The sequence below is a fragment of the Hordeum vulgare genome, chromosome 1H, assembly GCF_904849725.1.
Source record: "Hordeum vulgare subsp. vulgare chromosome 1H, MorexV3_pseudomolecules_assembly, whole genome shotgun sequence".
NCBI lineage: Eukaryota > Viridiplantae > Streptophyta > Magnoliopsida > Poales > Poaceae > Hordeum > Hordeum vulgare.
Genome location: NC_058518.1, coordinates 223937918 through 223946842, shown reverse-complemented (window position 1 = coordinate 223946842; position 8925 = coordinate 223937918).

Here is an 8925-nt window from a genome sequence, read left to right as displayed (position 1 = left end):
CTATCAGCGTGTTAGAGCGCGCTATAGCATGCTATTAGCGAGACATTGTACACGGATCAATTTAGCGAGTCAATTCTCTACACGCTATAGCGTGCTATTTTTTTCAATGATTTATATACCTTGAGAAATGATCCACTGATAAGTTTCGTAGAAGATGGCATGCTTGTGCCGACGAAGCTGGCAACATCAACCAGCAGCGTCGGCGGCTGTCCATATTAGGATGCAGGGGAGACACAAGAACACCAAGGGCAACCACTTCCAAGCGGTGACCAACCAGACCACGCCATCGCACAAGCAGCCGGCGACCTAGCGGTGGCGATACTGGGATCCCGTTATCTAGGGTTTGGCTGTACAAGGATGTCCTCCATTAGGATAATGCGGCAGTTAGGCCATAATTAGTGTGCATGTTGGGCTTAGGCCAGTAAAATTCTCTATTGGACGGGCTTGGGCCAGTAAGACTACTAATCCATTGGCCCTAACTAATATACCATATAGCCTATGTAATATCTAAGACAGTTAATTAACACAACCCCCGCTGTCTTTTAATGGGGGTGGCCAATTGTTGGGGGGGGGGGAGGGGAGGGGGGGGGGTGCTGACCCCCGCTCGCCCCCCACTGTCTCTGCCACTGTGCGCATGGTAGCCCTTGGCTCCAATACCTCTGCTCCCGACAAATCTACCTATGATGTACTTCCTCCGTTCATAAATATTAGTCTTTTAAGCGATTTTACTAAGGGACTACATAATGAGTGAATCTACCCTCTAAAGTATGTCTATATACATCCGTATGTAGTCCTCTAGTGGAATCTTTAAAAAGACTTATATTATGGAACGAAGGGAGTAATATATTTGCATGTTAGCCCCATGTCGAAATTAGTTACGTCTATTTGGAATTGAGATTTTCAATTTCTTGAAAATATGGATGCAAAATTCAATGTGATTTATTTGAATGGATGTTTCGGGATCACGAGGTAGTGCATAGATTTATCTCTCACTATTGGTTCAACCTACATTTTGTTACTTTTAACATTATGATTGCCAAAGTGCTCTCCGAGACAATTTGAAGTCATGCCATAAGACATTTGAAGTACAAGTATCTACCAATTTCATCGAATTATACTCCTCTAATGCTACTAGATCTACTCCCAATTTTCTTTTGAAGATTATCTACAAATTGTCATGCTTAACAATTTGAAGTTAACACTAATGATTTCAAGCCAACTTCTTAAAATTTCATTAATTTTGAAAAGTTCACCACAACATCAATCATGATGGTCCTTAATTTACCGTTCGTAAATGAATTATCCCTAATTTATCCATGTAAGTAACCAATGGCTAAATAATTTGAGACACTCGCCCTTAATGGCCACAACTACCCAACGTGGGTCATGGACATCAAGATCACTCTTGCATTGTGTCCCGTGGGATAGCGCGAGCAGTCCCAAGACACAAAGGACCTAAAGGGAAAAGGTTTGAATTGAACTTCAACCTTTACCCACACAATGCAAATGGAACTGGTTGTTCGCACGATGTTCCTCTAGGATCGAGCAACACCATGCCTTTCCATCGGCCAGAGGACCTTGTTGACAGCGAGGACATGCACTGGTGCAACGACGTTCTACACAAATGGTTTTACCCCCTTTCCACGACAAAGTTTTAAACAATCGCCTTGACTGTGTGTTATAGTGGGGAGGGGTGGGGGTCCAACCCACACAACCCAGCAAAATCGTCTGTGATAGTGAGAGATGATGCAGATGCTCTGCCAAATATAATTGTATGCGATGCATGAACATATCGAACACGCTATATTTGGGCACACGTGTGGGATTGATGATCAGTCATACACGTCTCTCATGAGTCAAACACATCTAATTTATCATGGAAACCAAATGGTGTTTGACATTTATTTGTTTATGAAATATTACCTAAGCCACACGAATCTTCATAGAAACATGCGCAATATGTAGATCATCGCATATGAGTCTTCTATGACAAGCGTCTGCCATGCTTGATGTCGCACACGTTTCTTGAATAATTTACGAGTGGGAATGCATTTTGCATCGGGCACGGTTTCCTCTAAGCTCATGTGTGAGATAATGTGCTATCACAAACGTCGAGGAGACCCTACACACACGTAGAAGTGCTGCAAATCGTGTGCGATTTGTTGTGTATCACCAACGATTCAGTTCATATCTCACTTGCTTTTCCTGTAGATCATAAGGGGTTGCGCTATAAGTGACGTGCGCTTTTCATTCAAGACCCCACACGCTTTATAACTTGAACTGTGTGTGCTTAAATGACCAGGCTATGGCAAAATATCGCATTTGAATTGTGGGGACCCCGACTCATAAGTCGTGATCACCTAATGTACGTGCACAATGATCCCAGAGATCAATGCTCACTGAACACACAAAAACTGAATAACGAAAGTCTTACATCCATTACATACCGTTTTACTCAAATGTGGCCTTTGTGGCCAAGTATTCGTATATTTACAATGGAAATCTTCATTGATAGCATGAACCCATGCCATCTACCTTAACCCTACATGCATTCTGATTCGGAAGCGTCCTAGCTCGCACACATGTCACCAAGATAATCTTCATCATATCCTGTTCTCTCATGCCTAGCCAATAAAATAACCAGCGACAAGCCAGTTAGTACTTTGAATGTACTCGCAAGCAACCCATGTTTTGGAACAAGGTACAACAATGCATGATATACCACTAAGTAGGTAAGCTGGAGAAAGCTAGTTTTGAGTGCAATGACATGATCTATCAACTTATAGAAGCATGCATCATGAGGTTGCAGATATCCATAAGAACAGTTGCAGATATCAACATAACAGGGGTTAACATCTCACATTCAGTCATTATGTCAAGTCATCCGACTTAGCTGAGGTATCATATTTTGCGCACACACAGTTTTATAACAGTGGACATAGTTTAAGCACCACCACCCAACTGTCCTTTCCCGTGGACACGACTATTCGAATAGTTTTACACTCTGTAGAGGTTGCACACTTTACCCACAAGACTCGGGAAACTTCCGTGTCAATCCGCGACTCACGGTCTTTTTCGTACCCGAGGTAAGTACCCGAACAATGCCTTTCCCATGATGAAACTAACCAAGAGTCCACTCGTTGGTGCCAGCCCTCGTGATGTACATCACAAGTATCATCCACGAGGGCACACAATGGTGTGCCCGGTGTCTGTGAAAACAACCCATGTTCGTCCTTTCCAGCATGACCCCATATCGAGAGTGACCACATCACTCCCGCCACTAGCAATGCAGACTCTCAGCCAGTACTGACCATAATAATCAACAAAGCCCCGTCCCATAAGGGGTATCGTGGTTGTACATGTAATGTTGGGAACGGTCGACAAATCTTAAATTTAATCCGTTTTTGAAACCACACAGTCACTTGTCTCGGTACACTACTTCTGTCTCAAGTGGTTACCTAGCTCAACATAATCTCCCTCGGGAATTAGTGGCACCCGGTTTTCAAAAAGTCTTTGAAAACACCGCTGTTTCCAACACCATGCATAATCCCATCCCATTTGCGTAGCAACTACATAGAATCCTAACTACTTCCCACCCACACAACCCTCATAGGAAGGTAGGGTCATGCTCAGTGCAAGTATCAACGAGGAATAATCGGAGACAACCCACTCAATCATGCTTCAAATGCAACGAATTAAAGTGATATATTACATGCATAAAAATGGTTTGAAGACATGGTCAAGGGTCTGGTTGCCTGGTTCAGCAAAGTTGAAAAGGACGTGGATGTCGCCTAGAGGGGGGGGGGGGTGAATAGGTGCTTTAAAATAGTTAAGGTTTAGGCTTGAACAAATGCGGAATAAAACTAACGTTTAATATGTCAAGCACAAAACCTACAAACAACTAGGCTCACCTATGTGCACCAACAACTTATGCTAAGCAAGATAAACAACTAAGTGATAGCAAGATATATTACAATAAACAATATGTCTATCACAAAGTAACGTGCATAAGTAAAGGGTTCGGGTAAGAGATAACCGAGGCACGGGGAGACGATGATGTATCCCGAAGTTCACACCCTTGCGGATGCTAATCTCCGTTAGAGCGGTGTGGAGGCACAATGCTCCCCAAGATGCGACTAAGGCCACCGTAATCTCCCCACGCCCTCGCACAATGCAAGATGTCGTGATTCCACTAAGGGACCCTTGAGGGCGGTCACCAAACCCGTACAAATGGCAACCCTTGGGGGCGGTCACCGAACCCGTACACGTGGCAACCCTTGGGGGCGGTTACCGGTACCCGTACAAATTGCTCGGGGCAATCTCCACAACCTAATTGGATACCCCGACGCTTCCCGGAGCTTCACACCACAATGATTGAGCTCCGGGACACCACCAAGCTTCTAGGACGCCAAAGCATCCACGAAGAACAATATCAAGGGTACTAAGTACCAAAGGTAGTAAGCTTCTCAACTTCTCACTTCCACGTATCACCGTGGAGAACTCAAACCGATGCAACTAATGCAATGGCAAGAACACACGAAGTGGTCAAGTCCCTCACACTCAAATCCCTCCACAACAACAAAAGCTATGGAGAAATATGAGAGGAAGAACAAGGAGTTCACAAAGAACTCCAAGATCAAGATCCAAGGGGTTCCCCTCACATAGAGGAGAAAGTGATTGGTGGAGATGTGGATCTAGATCTCCTCTCTCTTTTCCCTCAAGAACAAGAAAGAATCATTGGAGGGATAGAGAGTAATCAAGCTCTAAGAATGTCAACAATGGAGGTAGAACAAGAGCTCAAGGATGGATAAGACCAAGGGGGAAGAAGACCCCCTTTATATAGTGGGGGAAGGAATCAGACCGTTACCCCCACTTTCTGTCCGAGCTCCAGCGGTACTACCGCTGGCACTCCAGCAGTACTACCGCTGGCTGCAGCGGTACTACCGCTGGCCCCAGCGGTACTACCGCTGGGCCCCTGGTAGTGCAACGGCACTACCACCGCCAAGAAAGTCTTCGCAAAAAGGTCCGTCCACGAACAACCGCTAGGCAGGCGGTACTAAGCTCCTGGAGCGGTACTACCGCTGACCAGGGGCGGTACTACCGCCAGCCAGCGGTACTACCGCTAGGCCCAGCGGTACTACCGCCAACTCTAGCGGTACTACCGCTAGGTCCAGCGGTACTACCGCTCGCCACTGAAACAGCCATAACTTTCGCATACGAGCTCCGAATCGAGCAAACCCAAGCTTGTTGGATTCAGGACGACAAGGGCTATCCAAACAGCGAGCAAATGTGAGATGTGAGTTATGGAAATCTGAAGACCATGCGGTTATGAAAATGCCAAAGATATAGAGATTTGAGTCCTCTATGAATGAAGAACCGGCAAAAACTCCAACATCGAAAACATCATAGTAGATGCATATGGACTCCGTTTTCGATGAACTCGAGCTTGTCACGAAGATGACCATAAGCTCTAAAACTCACAAAGAGAAACACCAAACAAGAACCAAGAAGTATGATGCAAGGATGCAAATGGTTTGAGCTCTCAACGAATGATACGATCAAGCTACTCACTTGAGAGCCCCCTTGATAGTACATCAATCTATCCTAAACAGAAAACCTATCAAGGGCAAACCTATACCTTGCACCTCATCCTCTTGAGCTAGATGATGATGATCTTGGCTTCCTCAAGATGGACCACCTTTCTTGATTGTGTTGGCTTGATGAAGACTAGTTGATTGCTCCCCCATACTCACTATGGGTGAGCCACTCTTCAGCATATCTTCACAAGTCCATTGCCACCACAATGGACGGCAAGCTTCAAGCATGATATCTTCATGCTGATCCACTTGAACTTGCACATCGCAATCTTGATGACTATCACAACTTGACGTCATACTTCATGGGTTGTATGAGATCTTCCCTTTGACGCAAGCCCATGGAAACACACCTAACCCCCACATAGAACTCTCACGAAGACCATGGGTTAGTACAAAAATACGTAATGGACAATGCTTACCATACCATGGGATCACTTGATCCCTCTCGGTACATCTTGTACGCTTTGTGTGTTGATCATCTTGATTTGCTCTTTGTCTGAGATCTTGATCAACCATGTGTCTCTATGACCATTCTTTGGATAATACCTTGAATACCATCTTGGTCATCGACGTCATACTTCATGGGTTGTATGAGATCTTCCCTTTGACGCAAGCCCATGGAAACACACCTAACCCCCACATAGAACTCTCACGAAGACCATGGGTTAGTACACAAATACGTAATGGACAATGCTTACCATACCATGGGATCACTTGATCCCTCTCGGTACATCTTGTACGCTTTGTGTGTTGATCATCTTGATTTACTCTTTGTCTGAGATCTTGATCAACCATGTGTCTCTATGACCATTCTTTGGATAATACCTTGAATACTATCTTGGTCATCATATAAACTCCTTGAACCCAACAGATGGACTTCAAGAAGTGCCTATGGACAAATCCTATAAATGTAACTTAAGGCAACCATTAGTCCATAGGAATTGTCATCAATTACCAAAACCACATATGGAGATATATGCTCTAACAATCTCCCCCATTACGCTTTGTGTGTTGATCATCTTGATTTACTCTTTGTCTGAGATCTTGATCAACCATGTGTCTCTATGACCATTCTTTGGATAATACCTTGAATACTATCTTGGTCATCATATAAACTCCTTGAACCCAACAAATGGACTTCAAGAAGTGCCTATGGACAAATCCTATAAATGTAACTTAAGGCAACCATTAGTCCATAGGAATTGTCATCAATTACCAAAACCACATATGGAGATATATGCTCTAACAAAAGTCTTTGAGGTCTTCACGGGCTTCTAGTCTAACTCTGAGAACTTCGTCTACTTCATCAACTATCATTGGAAACAACCACAATAAGCAACACCACAAATAGATAAATAAAAGTGCTCTAAAATAGGAGTTTTATTTTTATAGGACACCTTTATCTATAAAAAATAACCACATGGGTTTCAGTAGATCTGGATCAATGAGGATTTTCGAAAGGTGGAAATAGAGGGATTACTAGACCTACAAGAGGTCAACAAAAAATATTTTCCTAAAAATTAGTGGAGGCGCTCATTAAATAGGGAATGATTTTAGAAACATTTAGGAAGTGGTTTCACTAGATTTGGAGTTGGTATGAATTTCCTAGAGATTTAATAAGACAGAATAAATGGAGATGGGGCTATTTATTTGGTCTATCCAAAATATAGCATGGGAAAAATGTTCACCCTCGCTAAAAAATAAAAGAAGATTTTTGGAATCTCTAGAAATTCGAATCACTCCATTTGGAATTGATTTGAATCCTCTAGGAATTTTGCAAGGTGCCCCCTAGAAGTTGAAATTTAAATTTAAATCTGAACATGGCAAAATGTTGTGTTGAAAAATTATGGGAGTTACACGAACTGATAGGTGTCATTTTTAGGAGAATTTAGAAATTTGAATCCTCAAATTTGGAGGTCAAATGAATATTCTAGAATTATTTTATATCTGTGATAAAATAAAAATGGCAAAGGAGTTTACCAGAGATGGGATAAATTACGCACTGGGCGTGGAATAGCGAGTGGGCGAGCCCAGTGGCTCAACCCCGTATGCACATGGGCCACGTCAATGTCGCATCCCAGTGAATACGGCTTCGGTTGAGGGAAACGACTTCCCACGTCCCCCTCTCCACTTAATGGGTGGCCCCGACCGCTGGTCGCTCGAGTGGGCGAGCCCAGTGGCTCAGCCCCGTATGCACATGGGCCACGTCGATGTCGCATCCCAGTGAATATGCCTTCGGTTGAGGGAAACGACTTCCCACGTCCCCCTCTCCACTTAATGGGTGGCCCCGACCGCTGGTCGCTCACTCACTCAAAGCACAATTGCTCCCTAAGGTGGTTTTGGTAATTAATCACAACATATGCATCATTGGACTGATGACTTTATTCAAGTATATTTCATACAAGTTCAAAGATGCTTTGGCTATAGGATTGTGAGGAGATTCCCCTTGATGCAAGGAAGGAATATGACGACTCATGCTTCAAGCAAGAGGACTCTATATTTTATATTTGTTAGAAATCACTTTGAGTCCATAGGAAAGCCAATACTATTAAAAGGGGATGAGGTATTATGATGAATTGGTTGCTCAAGTGCTTAGAGGTAGTGTGATAGCCCGAGACCAACGCTCCAGAAGATTCCCCTCTTTTCTGTTGTCGCCGTGTTATTATTCTGTTGCCGCATTCGTCATCGCATTGCATCGGCACTCCGTTGCCGCCAGTTTTCAAAACTTGCATCCATTATTAGTTGCCGGTTCTCTCCGTTCTCGTCGTTGCCCGTTTTGAGCCCGACCGCACTCGCACACGGCCGTGGCATCGTCAAAACCTTCTTTTTAAAAGTGTGTATAATATATTTTTGGATTGGGATGAAACTTGGCATTTGGTCTTATTTTAATATAGGTAGGCTGCCTGCCAATTTTCGTCGCAATCGGAGTCCATTGGATACCCGAACGATCGTCCGTAGCGGCTCCGTCCTCGGGTTATTCGTCAGACGTTTTTCGGTATTTTTAATCGCATTGACGCGCCGCACCATTTCCCTCTCATCCCCACCTAGCCACTCTGATCGCGATCCCGTGGTCGAAATCGCAATTGGATTCAGGTAACCCTAGCCCCTTCCCTATTTACTCCCCCTGCCTTGGTTCCCGTGCCACCCTAACCCTAGCCGCATCCAACCTCCCACCTTGTGCCTCCTCGAGCCGACCAGTGCCGCCGAGCCCATCTCGAGCCCGCCCCAGGCCCGAAACGGGCCGCGCCCCGATCTACAGCTGCCAGCCGCTCGCCCCTGAGCTCCTCCCGAGATCTTCCTGCCCCCGTGCGCCTCTGCCTCAGCTCCT